This window comes from Odontesthes bonariensis, chromosome 15, assembly GCF_027942865.1.
Source record: "Odontesthes bonariensis isolate fOdoBon6 chromosome 15, fOdoBon6.hap1, whole genome shotgun sequence".
Taxonomy (NCBI): Eukaryota; Metazoa; Chordata; class Actinopteri; order Atheriniformes; family Atherinopsidae; genus Odontesthes; species Odontesthes bonariensis.
This window is the reverse complement of record NC_134520.1, coordinates 23,090,386-23,106,167: the sequence shown is the minus strand read 5'-3', so window position 1 is coordinate 23,106,167 and position 15,782 is coordinate 23,090,386. Positions and strand designations below refer to the sequence as shown.

General features: G+C 37.5%; 1 pseudogene; it reads right to left on the bottom strand.

Moving 5' to 3' along the window:
• Nucleotides 1–1,230: 1,230 nt before the first annotated feature.
• Nucleotides 1,231–13,798, bottom strand: LOC142399981 (alkaline phosphatase, tissue-nonspecific isozyme-like; annotated as a pseudogene).
• Between the last annotated feature and the right edge of the window lie 1,984 nt (nucleotides 13,799–15,782).

The window sequence follows — 15,782 nt, the reverse complement described above, 5'->3', positions numbered from 1 at the left end:
GTGACACGAAATAACAGCACTCCTAATTGCTTCCCATTTCTTCGCTTTAGCAGGACCCGTAATTCCACTGCTGACACTGCTAAAAATAACAGATTTTCCTTTTTGGATCTCTGAAAGCAGAACTTCAATCTCAGAGCCCGTAAACTTGTTCTTTTTGCGCCTTGATGCAGTTTTCATGACATAACACTCAACACTTCCTGGCACAGGAGAGAGGAAGCACAGCTCCTAATATGGTATCATTTTGGGCGTGGAGTATGCAAATCTACTATCCTCGTGCACGTGAACTTAGATACGCACGAGTGGGATTCATCATTTACGCAGGTCGTTTACACACTTTTCCCGAAGTTAAGTGCATTTGTTGAATCTGACGTGGCGTGTTCGTACGAGACCTTCTTACGAAAAAAGTAAGAGAAATTTAGAATAAAAATACGAAATTGTTCTTGCATGAGGCCCATTGACCTTAGTTAGACTGATCATCGGGCAAGAGGCAGAGTACACCCTGGACAGGCCGCCAGTCCATCACAGGGCCACACAGAGACAAACAACTACGTCAGACTTTATCCACAGATTCAATGAAACTGCGTGTCTGTTTTGGTTAAAATTCCCTCCAATGAGCAAACGGAAGTCCCGCCCAGAGGCCTCTCTGATTGGACAAATTTTCACCAATCAGGTGGGGCTATAATTGAACTCCATTGTCTATTATTGTACAGTTTGTGTATCACTCCGGTCACCTTTTTCTAATAACAGCTAGCCGCAAATAGCACTGTAGTGTGTTGAAGTATAGCCTAACTTTGCTTAATTTCACTTGTACTCTGTTATAGCTTTTAGAAGTAGGCTACATGAACACACATTCTTTGTCAAACCAGTTTTGGGGAAATTCCCTCAATACATTTCCTGTTGTGTTTATTCATCAATAATGCCTCACTGCCAGGATATTGACAAGCCATTTACATATTATACAGTTAGTGTGTTGACAGTACATGGTGGAGTACATGCATTTTGGCAAGAGTAAAGAAGCAGGGCAGATTTTGGACAGGTCGCCCTTTCATCAGGGACAAGGGTTTATTTAGAATTTTTCAATAATAATTACAACCAGTTTTAGATGCATAGGATTAATATAGTGCTTAAAGTCATGGCTCTATGCAGAGATGATAGTAATGCTTTTCATTACAAAGTTATTGATAGAACAGTTTTTACAAAATCCAGATAACTCCTCCTGGGACAGAAATCTCAGGCAGAGCAGAGGGTAAGAAGGAGGGCCATCCAAAGGAGCAGCATGGTGGGCTGAAATGTTACAGCAGAGCCTGGGAGTATGCAGTCTGTGTAGGGCTCTATGCAGGCAGCATAAGCCATGGCATGTGCAATGTAGCTCTGCTCCTGGACACCGTGAAAGAGGTGTGACATCGGACCTTTGGCAAAGATGGCCACATCCTCTATACCATGGGTCTCTGAACCAAGAGGGACAGTAGCCTGCTGACGGTAGTCATTGCTTGCTAATGGAAAATGAGATAAAGGATCATTATATATTATTAGTTGTATTTGAGTTTCCTGTCACATAAACAGACACATTGACAACTTACTATTAGCACACAGTGGGTGTGAGGGAATTAACTCATTTTGGATTAATGTTTTTAAAGGTCTCCCACAGATCACTTGGAAGCAAAAAGTATTTCTGCCACACTTCAGTCCATAAATAGAAACAAACACATCTGTGAATGACAGAATGTGTTTTTTTTAACTGTTAACTCTCTGCGAGTGTGATTCCGGGGAGACAGGATGAGATTCAGTGGTTGAGACACATTGAAATGGGATTATCATGGTCAATGGATTTTGTTCCTTATTTTTGTGTCATATTTATGTGATTTGCTATGTTCCTTGTTTCTGTTTATAGCTTTGATCTTGTCTTTTAGATTACCATGTTTGGTGTTAAGCTTTACTTCCAGTTATTCTCTCATGGTTTATCTGTTTAGTTTAGCGTACTGTCTTTGTTTAACACCTGGTTTCAGTTATTGATCTTGGTCAGGACACATACTTCCTGGTTTCTTCTGTTCAGTGCCAAATCGTAGTTTTTGTTTGCTCTTGTGTGTATTATGCCTCATGCCAAATTATGTTCTTCTCGTCCTGCCTTTCTAAGCTCAGTGATTTGGATTTCTGTGTTTGTGTTTGCTGCCACAGCAACACTTTTAGCTTTGTTTCATAGAAGTTTATATTCTCATCCACCTTGCTGCTGCTTGTGAACATGTGTTTGGGTCCTCTTTATACACACCCCATAAGAAAGATTGTCGAAATTGAAATCAAAATGTGATCAAATGATCAAATCCAAACAGCATGTACATTATAAGCTTGATATTATTTGATGCTTTCAAAGTGTTGAGGGTAATTAAAGCAATGCATCATGTTTCTTGATAGACGTTATTATCAGACTGTCTTTAAAACATTCTATCCATTCTCTTTGTAATGTGGTTAATTGCAATATGCTGTGTGAAATTTCCAAAAAGTCTTAAATACTAACATAAAACAACATTTCTGTCATTGATGTGACAAAAATATAGATTTACTTTACTTTGTGTTTTTGCTGTAAGTATCCTGTTACACCATTAGATGGAGCTACTATTTAAATAAGTCTCCTTTGTAAAGATTACCAGTGAGCACTTACATGAAATTGACTCATTCATATCTGGGGGAGTTCCATTTCCAATCTGATATCCTGGTCCATTCCCATACACAGCAGTGGTGAAGTGCTTATTGTCTGTTGCCAGTTCACTCGACACCCCTGTAAATTAAAGGGCAAACTGGTGTCTTAGAACTAAGATGAGACGATAGGAGATCACTTTGTATTGTAAAAGCTCTGCGTATTCAGCTGTTATCAGTTTCCAAAAGTGCATTTTACCTAAAACAGGGTTTCCTCTTGGAGAATATCCTCCAAAAGTGAAGACATGGGAGTGGTCAGCAGTGACTACAGATAGAGTGTCCAGTTCACTGGTGAGTTCAGCTGCTCGGCCGATTGCCCGGTCAAACTCTACAGCTTCATAGAGGGCTGTTTTGGCTTTCCCATCATGGTGACCATGGTCAATTCTCCCACTCAAAATTCAAAAATCCAAAAGAAAGACAAATAAGCATCACAAGTACATATGATTAGTAAATAATCATTTATTGACAACACTGATTTAATCCCAGGGCTATAATGGATCATCTTTCAAAAAATAGTATTCTGCTTACTTTCACAGAGTAGTAAATGTTATGTGTAATTAAACACAAATAACTAAGGAATTTTCTGTATTTCTTCAGAGAAGAAATATAAAACTTTGACATGACATTGGATTTGTTATGAAAAATGGTCCATTATATGTGTATTGCTGAATTAAGTTAACTAATAAGAGTGTTAGCATTTAACTTAAAAGTGAAAAGAGAAATTAGAGGTGTCTGTAGGATCAGGTGTGAGCAGACAATATGCTCAAACCATCGCTGATGGAACAACAAATTCATAGTTTTCAGTAAATTCTAAAGGGAAACATCAGGAAATCTCACTAAAAACTTGGAACTAAAAAAATGTACTTATCTTCCACAAAGAGGAAAAATCCTTTGGGATTCTTTTGGAGAATTCTAATTGCCTTCTCTGTCATCTCTGTAAGTGAAGGTTCCGTGGACGGATGACGATCCAACTCATAACGGCAGTCCTTGGGCTCAAACAGACCTACACGCAGAGCAAATTTTCAGATATCACTTTTCACGTCTAATTCTTATCAATTCTTATTTTTGAGATTTTCATGAAAATGAGGTCTTTGTCTGATTGTTCAACATTGCTTTTTAGACTGTATAATGACAAAAAAGCCCATCTCTCTTCTGATTAAGGCATTTCAAGCAGTTCAGGTGGTCACTTAAGCAGGAACATTAGGGCTTTCTACCTGATGAAGTGCCAAAAAACATGTTGTAATTATAAAAGTTGTCACTCTTCCTATAGAATATATTCTCTACTTAGAAGGTTGTTGTTACTTGTGTATTAAATAGTTCATACCCAGAAGGAAGTCTGTACATTGAGGATTGACAGCATCAAAATCAGCTTTGTTTCAAACATATTTAGCTCTCTGTAGGCCACGAACAAAGACAAGCACATGAACAGAGTTAGAAAGCGTGTATGCTGATATACAACAGTGCAGGAAAATTAAGCAGGAGGGACGACAACAATAAAATAAAGGTATTGTATGTAAATACATATATACAAAATGATATTTACTGTTTTGTTCTTTTCCCACTCCACAAAAAGATTTAGTTTCCTCTCTCGCTTGGATACTCTGGATCTGTCTCATCCATATGAATTTTAGCACTTCCACTTCTCCAGTGTGTCACCACTATCCCTCTAATATTCTCCCTTTGATTTACACTAAGTGTTTAAAAGACACCCTTCTAAAAGCTTCAACAGAATGAGCGACCAACAGCTGAGTATACTGAGTATATTTTACAATGGGTCATCTCTATCAGCCAGGTTACAGAAAACTAGACTGCAGTTTGGTCTTGAAAACATGCAGAGGCAGCGATTTATCCATACTTACATCTATCTCTGTGTTGTGAACCAATTGGTAAGCAATGTCACGGCAGCCATTTTGGATAGCCTCAGGGGTGAGATCAGAGTCAGAGTACCAGAACCTGTCGGCTGAGTGAGCGTAGCTTGCAGAAGGGGAGGCATGCTGAACTCTGGTTGTTGTGACAATTCCAACTGATTTACCTAAAACAAATAAGACGGTTGTCATAATGTGAACACAAATCAATAATGATTATTTATTCTACATAGATTTAACATTTTATAATGGCTGATTAAGCCCCCAGATACTAACAATGAAGCTTTAAATGATCTTAGCACTATTTTCAAGTGCCCTCAACAAACATTTATGGTGTAAAGAGTCAGTTCCAAAGCTGTCTGTGCTGTCTATATTATATCTTTTAAATCATATTAGGGCTGCTCTAATCCCAATCTTAATCCCAATCTGATTCATTTGGGTCAAGATATTTTGTGAAAACTTTGTGAATGTGGGGGCCAACCTGCTTTCTTGGCGCGGTGCAGAATAGATTCAACTTCATTCCCATGACTGGCACTACAGTTGTACCTCGGGGCGGCGGCGGAGACGCCCACGGTGCCGTAGTTTGCTTTCACACCACATAAGTATGCTGTGGCTATGCCAGCACTGTCTGGCTTCTGCTGGTCCATGTTGTACGTCTGCAGGGACCAGATACAGTCAAATGCATAAACATCAAGACATATCACCTCAAGTATGCTGTTTCTTATACATGATGACTTACACTCAGAACAAATGTCAAATAAATTGGTTTCTCTGAGAATGTATCCTCAACCTTTACAAGCATTTTGAGTGTATTTGTTTTATTCCATTAAGTCGTGCTGCGTTTTTTTTTTTTTATCAGGTTGCCAGATCTCGTCTTTTATGTTTAGATTACCTGGTAGCTATTGTAGCAGTGTGGTTGTTGATCCAATAGAGGCGGACTGGTCACGTAATGCGTAAAAAACGCAGGTACTAGCGAACCTGGCAACCACTCTGAGCTGGTTAAAGAGCTACTTGCCAAAAAACATGACTCCTATTTATGTATGTATGTATGCCGACATAAACATACATATGTCTATTTGGTTATATGTGTATCTGATTTGAAGGAAGAAGTTGGGCTGATTAATATAGCGATGTTAGAATAGTAGTATTATACTAGTGAATATAGCGGACAAACAACATACACACACACATATGTCTATCTTTACAGAAGATGTATGGCGGGGAAGGGTAGGATAATTGAGGTGCTGAGAGGGCTACCTGTTGAAGAATGATCTTTATTGTTATTATTTATAATTTTTGTGAGTGCCCTGCCATAGGGGTTTGGGATGTTTACATACCCATCCATGCCCAGGGGCCTATTGTCACCCACCTATGAGTAAAATAATCCAAATCCAAAATTATGAACATGGTTAGGAAAATCATCAATACCTTGAAGGTTCTTTCTGACCAAAAATGAAAAAAAAAATCCAAAGACTTGATTTCATCCAGGCTGGAAAATCAAATGGTCTTAGAAACCACACCTCAAAGAAGCTTATACCAAACAGAGGTGAAAATGACACTTTGTTGTAGGACAAAATGAAAGACACTTTTTAAAAGACCTTGACCTGGTGAGTAACATATGTCAGTGTGAAGATTGTAAATTAGTCCTGCCTTGAAATATTGACCTCTGAACGTTGACCTCAGTGCAATTTGGAAGGCTTGTTAATCATTAACAGAAGAGGCTACAGATATGGGACCAACTGTTATGGAGAGCTCTTGACTTCAGCTATATGATAATACCCATATGGGTATGGCCACCAAGTGGGGGCGCTATCACATATGGTAAAATATCATTTTCACCAATTTCGCAGTTGCATATTTAAAATCTGATCACATAAATGTGTTTTCCACCCCTTTAAATCTCTCCTTGTACTCTCAATTTAGTATTTACCACTCCAAATCATAAGAAATACGCCCGTTTTTAAAATAAACTACAATTGCCTTATTCCGTGCTATGTATCTGATCCAAATTAGCGCCATATTGGTAGTTCTTTCCAGTTTGCAAAGTAGGGTTTTAAAAACGTATATATACTGAATATATCAAATATCTAGTGCAGCCGAATTAGTTATTATACTTCATCTATATGATTGAGGTTTGAAAAAAGTCAAGATGTTGCTATATGTTATTGTAGAAATGTGGTTTTGGGTTAGCAGCTTCTTCCGTTTTGCAAAGTAGGGTTGGAAAAACATACATCTACTAAATATATCAAATATCAAGTACAGCCGAACTAGTAATTACACTTGATATCGATGATCAATACAAAGAAAAATTAAATAAATTTACTTCAGATACTTTTAGAGCCGCACCATGTAACATCATACAAAATCAACACGGTACTCGTAGTACTTCCGAATTGCAAGGGTTATTTATAGTCGCATAAAGACAGATTAAACGTATATATTTTGTGCGTATTATATATTTATAATGATATTATGAAAGATACACGTTTGGTCAATAAAGTTGAAAAAAAAAGACCATGCCTGATAACAGGCCTCTCTCTACTGGCTCACTGAAATAATGGCCCACTGATAGAAATGGTTGATAAGGTTTTATCAACCATTTCTATGATAAGGTCGCTATTGTTATGTGGCTATATCTTTTTATATATAGATATATATAGATATATATATATATCTATATATACATAAAAAAAATTTAGAATGTCGGCGCAGGTCGGTGACGTAGAGATAGCAGCGTCCATAGTAACCACCTTAACAACGGTAAAAACGTGTTATTCTTACGTTTATTCCAGGAGATACCAAAATCTCTGAACGAAGATTCTGAAAATATTATGCATAGTTCTCGCTAGAAATGCCATCGAAATGCATACAAATGCAGATACTTTCTTAAAATGTTGTGTTTTTTACAGAAAAAAGGTTGACAGTCTGCAATTTTCCTTTTTTAGCTGAGGGAAACTTGATAGTCACATGACCTGGTTGCGAAGCAGTGTAAATGAATAAGCCAAATAAAATGTGGTATTGTCATTATTTTGGGGGACAAATTGTGACAATACCACGTTTTCCTTTGTGGACCAACGTAGCTATTACACGTTTTTCTGTGAGACTGGGTTGCCATAGTAATTGTTTGTTTGATTTGAGTAATTGAGCTTTAGAGGCATGATTATCAAGTTGATTGATCACAGTTGATTTATTTGGGTTGACGCATGATTGAAAATATTTTGCGAGGAAACAAAATGCTTCCTAGTTAGTTTTACCATAAACCTACGACTTCTTTGTTGTAAATTTTTACTCAGCTTCAGAGACTTCCACTGTATAAGACCATGAGACTTCTCTTTTAGCCAGATAACCCAGTGCAATGGCAAAGTGTTTAGAGCTGAAGAAAGGGATGTATTTGCTGTTGATGTTTCGGTTAATCAACACTCTTTCTCCCTAATGAGTGACTCAGTTTTTAAACAAGTTAAATAGTAGGCTAATAAGTTAAATGTAGTTGTTTACAGTGAGCCTTTAGAACTAGAATGGGGAGCAGTTTAAATCATGTGCTGCTCGTACCTGAACTTAAGTTGTCTATCCTTTCCAACAAATTAAGTAGTTTGTGTGTTGTGAACTGCGATTAGATATCCAACTACTTGTAAGGAAACACATTCTCTAGATGTGATATAAAATATAATATAATATAAAATATAAAATCTAGCAATTTGTACAAATCAGATTTATTGACATTTTGATGTTCTTTACCAGCCACCATGGAAACCAGGAGGAGGGAATCATACTTTTGTTAAAATTGGATTTGTTCTTAGACATTATGAATGAAATAGTCTCTGTACTTTTCCACGATGACCTAAAGTGATCCAGGAATGGGAAGACAAAACAATTAGCCTGGGAAAGCAGGTGCAGATTCACCTACACACACACATTGTTTGGCTGATCCAGAGAATATTACGTAGCATGTTGAACCTACTCATGTCCAATCATACTCGGTCGAGTGTGATTCCAACCTATGATGCTATAAATGCAAATGATACCCGGAAATCGAGGCTCAGTCTGACGGATTTCCTGCGGGAGCTCTGTTCCACTGAACCCAGCGCTGATATGCTTCACGTGTGACTACCAATAAACCCTTTATTTAACTTGAGATTCCTCCAGCTTGTTCTTGAGCTGCCATTGAAAGAATCGATCTAACACTTTACTCTTTTAGTCAGTTGTTGTAAAAGGTGTTAAGGTAAACATTTATTTGGGGTCAGTATGACAGATTCTGTTGTTGTTGTTTGAATTTAAAAATCATCCTGGGTCAACTTTTTTATGGGTTGAATATTGAAAATTTGTAATTGAATAATCATTCTATTGTGGATATATTTTAATGATTGAAATGCCAGCGTTAAGCCGACACACCATCTCAACACACTGCGCAGGTGTGCGTGCACCTGTTAACACAGAAAATCACTGGGTGAGGCCATCTATGGCGGTATGGATGTGTGGGTGTGAGGGGTCAGAAGGCTTACTTTACAAGATCGCATGCCAGCCAAGCATGCATCCAACATACAACAGTATTACAGACCATCTGTCAAAAATGACTAAATGTCCACCTCCAGGAAATTAGCAGTAGCCTACTGTTCCAGGTAGCTGATAGCAACACACATAAACTGTACATTATGTGAAGCCTGAGGAGTAGCCTGGCTGCTAATCTGCTTTTACTGTTTGAACCAACAGCAGTGATGGAGAACGTGACTTTGTAGTAACAGAAACTTTTTCTACACTTCTGCGCACAGTGAACAACATTTAGATTAGTGATTCTTGAACTTGGGCCCATCAAGATACCAACTGAGTAAACTAATCATCTTCGTCTGGAGCCTCTGTCGACATTCATTTGTTGTGTCCCTCCACCTTTTTTTTTCCCTTTTTTTTTAAATCACATTGCATTGACTGCAATCAACAATTCAACCTTCTTCAAGGGTGTCGACCAGTACAAGTGAATTTGTATGGAGCATATTTCAATACGAAAACCCGTCATTTGGGTAAAATTGCAATATGTTGAAAATAGAATTATTTAGCAATTCATTTGTAAATTTTCTGACCAACTAAACAAAGTCATGTAATCAGTTGGGATGTTTTTAACAATCAGACAGCTTTAATAGTACTAAAGTAATAGTATCATACTAATGATAGTGCATACTAAAAAGTGTAGAAGTGTTTTCACTTCATCAAATATGAGAGAAGTTAGGCTACCAATAGAACTGCCTATAAATCTATTGTCTCTATGTTTTTTCATTTTATTCTGACATAAATCGTGGTGATACAATAAAGGTTAAAAAACTAGTGCAACACTGAAAAAACAAATAGTTACTAGTCAACACAGTGAGCTTAGTTTCATATTGTAACGGACTGAGTGACATGTTAGTTGTAAATTTTTCGAGGGGAATGCTGCTGTACTAATAACATGGTTTGTCCTTATTTTACAGTAATCATTAGTCAGTATTTTTCATTTTTTCTTTTCTTCTTTTTTTCGCATCTCTGTATGTATGCAGCTGTTTAACAATTGAAGACACATTCCTACTGAGGTGTCTGAATGTGGGGTTTGAGTGGGCTGACCTTAGAGAGTGCAACATGAGGGAAGGTATCCATAACCAAACTGCTTTCCTCTCCAGATTGTTCTGCTAACTGGCCCTTGAGGATCCGAGCAGCAGTCACTGTGGTTATACCCATCCCTGGAAGCAGTGGGAAACACACCTGGTTAGATTGTACTCTGTGAATGTCAAAAGATTCAGTTGATATGACACTGATACGAGAAATTTATATTTACAAACAGTCATATCTGTTGGGGGATATAAAAAGCAAAAATAGCATTCCTTAAAAGCAAAACCAAAATTGACAACATTTTTTTAATATCCTTTTTTTTCTGTTACACATTCATTGTCAGAAATTGTGCTTTTTAGGAAAATCAAAACACCGGAACTTACTGGAAGTTGTCTATGTTTAAGGTGAAATATTAATTTCCTTCTTTACATCATATCTCCATCAGGTGATTGCAAAAAGAACTTTGTTGTCATAAACTTGCCTTTTATGAGGTGATTAAATGTTACTGATCAATCTCAATCACTGATAAAATGTTAAATGTGCTGTAATCAGCATGTTTGCGGGAGGGAGTGGATGCAGCTGTAACCATGCTTCCATAATGAAAATTCTTCTTTAAATTTGTAATTTGTAAAGTGAATTGGCCAAATGAGAACATCATTGCCATTGTAACAGGATTTATATTGGGGTTCTTTTCTCAAAAATAACAGGAAATTTGTTTTCCATAGTCTACTGTTTAGTGGAAAAAAGGTTATTGGGTGGAAAAAGTTAAAGTGTAAAGTGGTTTGTGCTTGTTTGATTTAACATTTATCAGGTAGTAAATGCCACTGAAGCACAATGTTAACTGACTTAAGGGCCTTTTAATGTGTCTTTTTTTTTATTTTCAAGACTGCCCCATGCTAGCATTTTCCAATATTATTGTCTTAAAATGTCTCACAATACATCTGAGGAAACACTATGTGTATTCCCAGAAAATATTTATTTACTATGAAATAAAATAAAAAATTGTAAATATTGAGCATTAATAGAAGACAGTTTAGACATGGAAGATGGAGCTGTTCAAATCCTTATGTTTTCCTCTTTTTTTTCTACTTTTCACTATTACATGATAATTGGTATCAGATGCAATGCGGACTGCTGTTTCGCTTCTATTCCTCATCACTGGCTTCCCCAAAAAGCCCATCATTTTTGGGGTCCAATGTGTATTTGGCTTGAATTGCAGCATCTTGTTTTGATTGTGAATTACACCTCAAAAGACCTGAAAGAATAAAAAGAGGTACAGAGAGAAACACTTGACAATTCAAAGAAAATACTTCAATGGGAGGAAAGACTCACCGTCCCCAAGGAAGAGGATGAGGTTCTTGGCTTGGTGCACATTGGACTGAATATTCAGGGCAGTGTGAAGAGCCTGCTTCCCTTTATTGTTGCAATAGTTTGCATGGAGCTCTTCTTCTACGAGCCAGAAAAATACAGTATGAAGGTGCCATCCACAACCAGATGTAACTCATGTTGTACACATGAGCCAACCATATGATGTCTTCCGTTGGTATGAATGAAATTTCTGATTAATCAAGTCTTGCATCAACTGTACAAACAAATGTATAATTGCATGATGAGGAAACCATACTGCCGAATAGCCGAATAAAAGAACAAACACAAAGTAAGAAATGGAAGTTGGATTTTTTACTTTGAATAGTAATTTTATTTATTTTCCTGATTTCTGAAGTTGTTAGAATATGGATTGACAACATTTTCATTCACATGTGAATGAAGTATCTGTAACCTTTTGCAGTGTCCTTAAAAAACAGGTCTCATCTGCAAGCAATATTGAAATTTCTGTCAGATACTTTATAACAGCAATATGTAACAAATCCTTACCTGAAATGCACAGAGTCCACTGCACTGAAATGATAGTCAACAATCCAGTAAGAATGAGGTTATGTCCCTTTGCAATTGTGTTGGCTACTTGTGAATCTATAAATCTGTACTAGTCCACTAACTGAGGTCCCTTTGTAGCTTCAGTCAAGGAGCAAAGATCACCTGGAGAAGCCTTGAAATGTAAGCACAAGATTATTTACAAAACACACACAAGGACAATGAAGCAGTAAACTAGCTCTTACAAAATATCAAAATTCTCAAGCTTTAGATTTCCGAAGTAGAAATCCTGGGTATAATTAATAAGTTGTTAAATGACAGGAGTTTATGTTGTTTACAGTATACATTACAGTGTGGATAGCAGAGTTGCTGGCAACTCGAGAAACATTTTCACACAACTACTGCCATCTAAATATCTGGCGTGAAAGGTTTTTTACACTCAAGTCCCACGTTCTTTGTGCATTAAAGTCTCGGCTTACAACATTTAGTTTTATTACTGTTTATTCTAATGCTTCCCTGACTAAATCAAAAACACATTTTAGCATTGATAAAATTGTTGTTTGCACAATTGATAAGTTTATTATTCTGAGCTATGTGTCTGACAGTGGAAGGAGAGGGAATGAGGTTATTATTCTTCAAGCTTAAACGTGATCGAATGAATACATTATCAGTTTTTATCTTTGAGTTCATTTGTTCCTGGTCACCTTAAGTACTTGTGCCATAAAATTCAGGGTACTCTCTCGGAAGTGTTAACCACAGTTTGTCACTATTATTCTATTGTACCAATAAATGATCATATGGCAGGCTCATGATATATAGAGTATTTCATGTTATCTTGGACTGTCATGCGGTAGTACTGATCTCTATAGCACATAGCAGGTTTGTATCTAATCAGTTTTTACATCAAAGTTTTCAACAGAACTAATATCAATTTTTTGCTAAATCAACTGAAGACATGCGAGTATGTGTATACAGCCTGAATGTTTTTCAGCAGCATGATTAGGAGTCAAATTAGGAGTGCTAATAGCACTCCATTTTCTGTGCCTGCTTAATCCCGCTCAGGGTCACAGGGGCAGGGCTGGAGCATCATTTTGACTTATTAAAGCTAAAGCTTTGTTAAAAAGCTTAAAAAATTAAATTCATTACAGCAATTACAGTTAGTCCTTAATCAAATGATTCCTCTAGTTTGTACTTTAGTTTTAGTGGTTTTCTCCACTGGCTGCACGGCGGTGTGGTGGTAATGATAGCAGACATCCCAAGTCTCCCGGAAGCTCCGGGAGTCTCCCTGATATTGATAGTTAATCACGGATGCCCGCAAGTCGGATAAAATATCCCGGATTTTAGACTGTCGAGGGAGTTTTTTTTTTTTTTTTCAATGCGAGTGAGAGCGTTTAGGCAACACAATAACTCGTGCACCATGCGCGTTTCGACTGCGCAGGCACGAGAGGGGTGTGGGGACAGGTGTGAAACCTGTGCGTATCTGTCCAAAGCGATGCTCTGTTCAACGAGCGTTCAGGGCGACTGCTGGTCAGAGGGCGCGCTGATTGGTTTAGTCAGCAAAATAAGCCAATAACATTCGGTGTGGGAGGGCTTCGATTTACTCTCTGACAGTCACCTAAGTTACCACTCAAAACTGTGCATCCTGCCAAATGGCAGAGGTTGAATCCTCGAGTAAAAAACGAAAATATAAGACTCATTTTACGGCAGAATACTAAAGTATATCCATGCCTAGTGAAGGTGAAGAATGATGACACCGTGCGAGGTGCACTGTATGCAATAGTGACTTCAGTATTGCCCATGGCGGACTTAAAGCTATGGTAGGTAATCCTAGAGAGCTAGCAAGAGAGCTAGCAAGATTCGAAAGTGTCGCTGATCTCGGATTGGTCAGCTTTTTCTCAGTCCTGCAGCTGCCACAGAGGTCTGATTATTTTTGTCCCTTTTTCTAAATACATCTTGTATAGATTTCTCTCAGGATAGATGGACCATTTCACCCAGTATTACAAAATGTGTTTCTGAACAGTATTACCAACCATGTCTTTAATGACTGTAAAACATGTGGAGGTAGGCTGAACGCGCCATCATCTGCATTTTATTTCTGTAGGTTAAATGCTAAATATGTTATAAAATGTTATAAATTTAAGCAAAACGTATCAAATACTTATTTAAAGTATCAATACACATTTAGTTACTAAATTGTGTAGGCCTATATCTAACTAGCCAGCTACAGTATCTAACTGTCTATATCCAGCCTGTCTAAGCCTTTAAAAAATCCCCAATTTAATATGTCGATAAATAGGCAAAATTAGAGACCCCCAAAATTAAATAGGCGCGGGAGGGGGGGGGGGTTCGATAAGCATCTCCCTGAAATGAGTTTTTGGAACTTGGGATGTCTGTGATAGCCTACACAAACCCTATACAGAAAATATACACATGTATAAGGTTCTCTTAAAGCTATGGTGGGTAATCCTAGAGAGCTAGCAAGAGAGCTAGCAAGATTCGAATGTGTCCCCTCCTCTAAACTCCACCCCCCTCCCGTCTCCGTCAGTGCTTCATCCAAAGCCGGTAGAACCGCGTGCCACATGGAGCAGGGAGCCGGCAGAGGGGGGCGTAGGCAGAAAGCAGAGGCATCTGATTGGTTTTTTGTAGGCGCTCCGTAGGTCAGCTTTTTCTCAGTCCTGCAGCTGCCACAGAGGTCTGATTATTTTCTTCCCTTTTTCTAAATACATCTTGTATAGATTTCTCTCAGGATACACGGACCATTTCACCCAGTATTACAAAATGTGTTTCTGAACAGGATCACCAACCATGTCTTTAATGAAACTGCTATGAAATGAAATGGAGAAAAGACTCGTGAAGAAAGGCAGATATTTTATGCTCATACATTTAAAGAAAAAAAAAATATATAAAAATACATTTTGCTTACAAAATACATTCATTTACAATTCAAGCAGATTTGATCTCATATCGTTCATTATGATCATTTAATATAAAACATGTAGGATTAGAAACTACTGATGTCAAAATACATACTTATAAAAAAAAAAAAAAAAAAAAAAAGTATATTTTGTACTAAAACTTGGCATGATGTGACAGCTAATTGTTCAGGTATCGGTTTTCGTTATATAGTCATATTTTCTTTTAGTACAGTGAGAGTTGGGTTCCCTTGAGTCTTCTTTCAATGAGTTCAGAAGCTTGACAGTGAACCTCCCGCCCGCTTGTTTGTTTTGAGGTATTCTGAGCAAAACTAGATTAATGTTTTCATTCTAAATTGCCAGTATGTGGAAATGTTTGACATGTTTTAGAGAGCAGGGACTGTGAATAACATGAGTAAAAAGAGGGGAAAATCACTAACGAAAGGATGAAATGACAAGTTAGTGCAAGGTAGTAATTTCACTAAAATTGTGCATTGTTTAAATGAAATTCTGGAAGTGCCATTAGATTTGCAATAGAAACAGTTCCAAGGCGTGCCCCCCTGAAGAACTGCTTGCACGTTAACAACAAACACCTGAATAATAATGCTTGCTTTAGTTAGTATTCACCTGAGCGGAGTTAATACAAATACTAAGTGTGTGTGCATGTGTGTGAGTATGTACAGTATGTGTGGATAAAGATTAGTTGATGTGAATAATTTCCTGTTAACAAATACAGTACCATAGGTGTTTGTCCTTGCATTCTGATTTGCCAGCCTGCATATATGCTGTGTGAGTGTTTAGTGCATAGTTTGTACTGCTGCATACAAAGTAACTGTACAAATGTGTGGTTTTTTTATGTGTATGTTTGGGG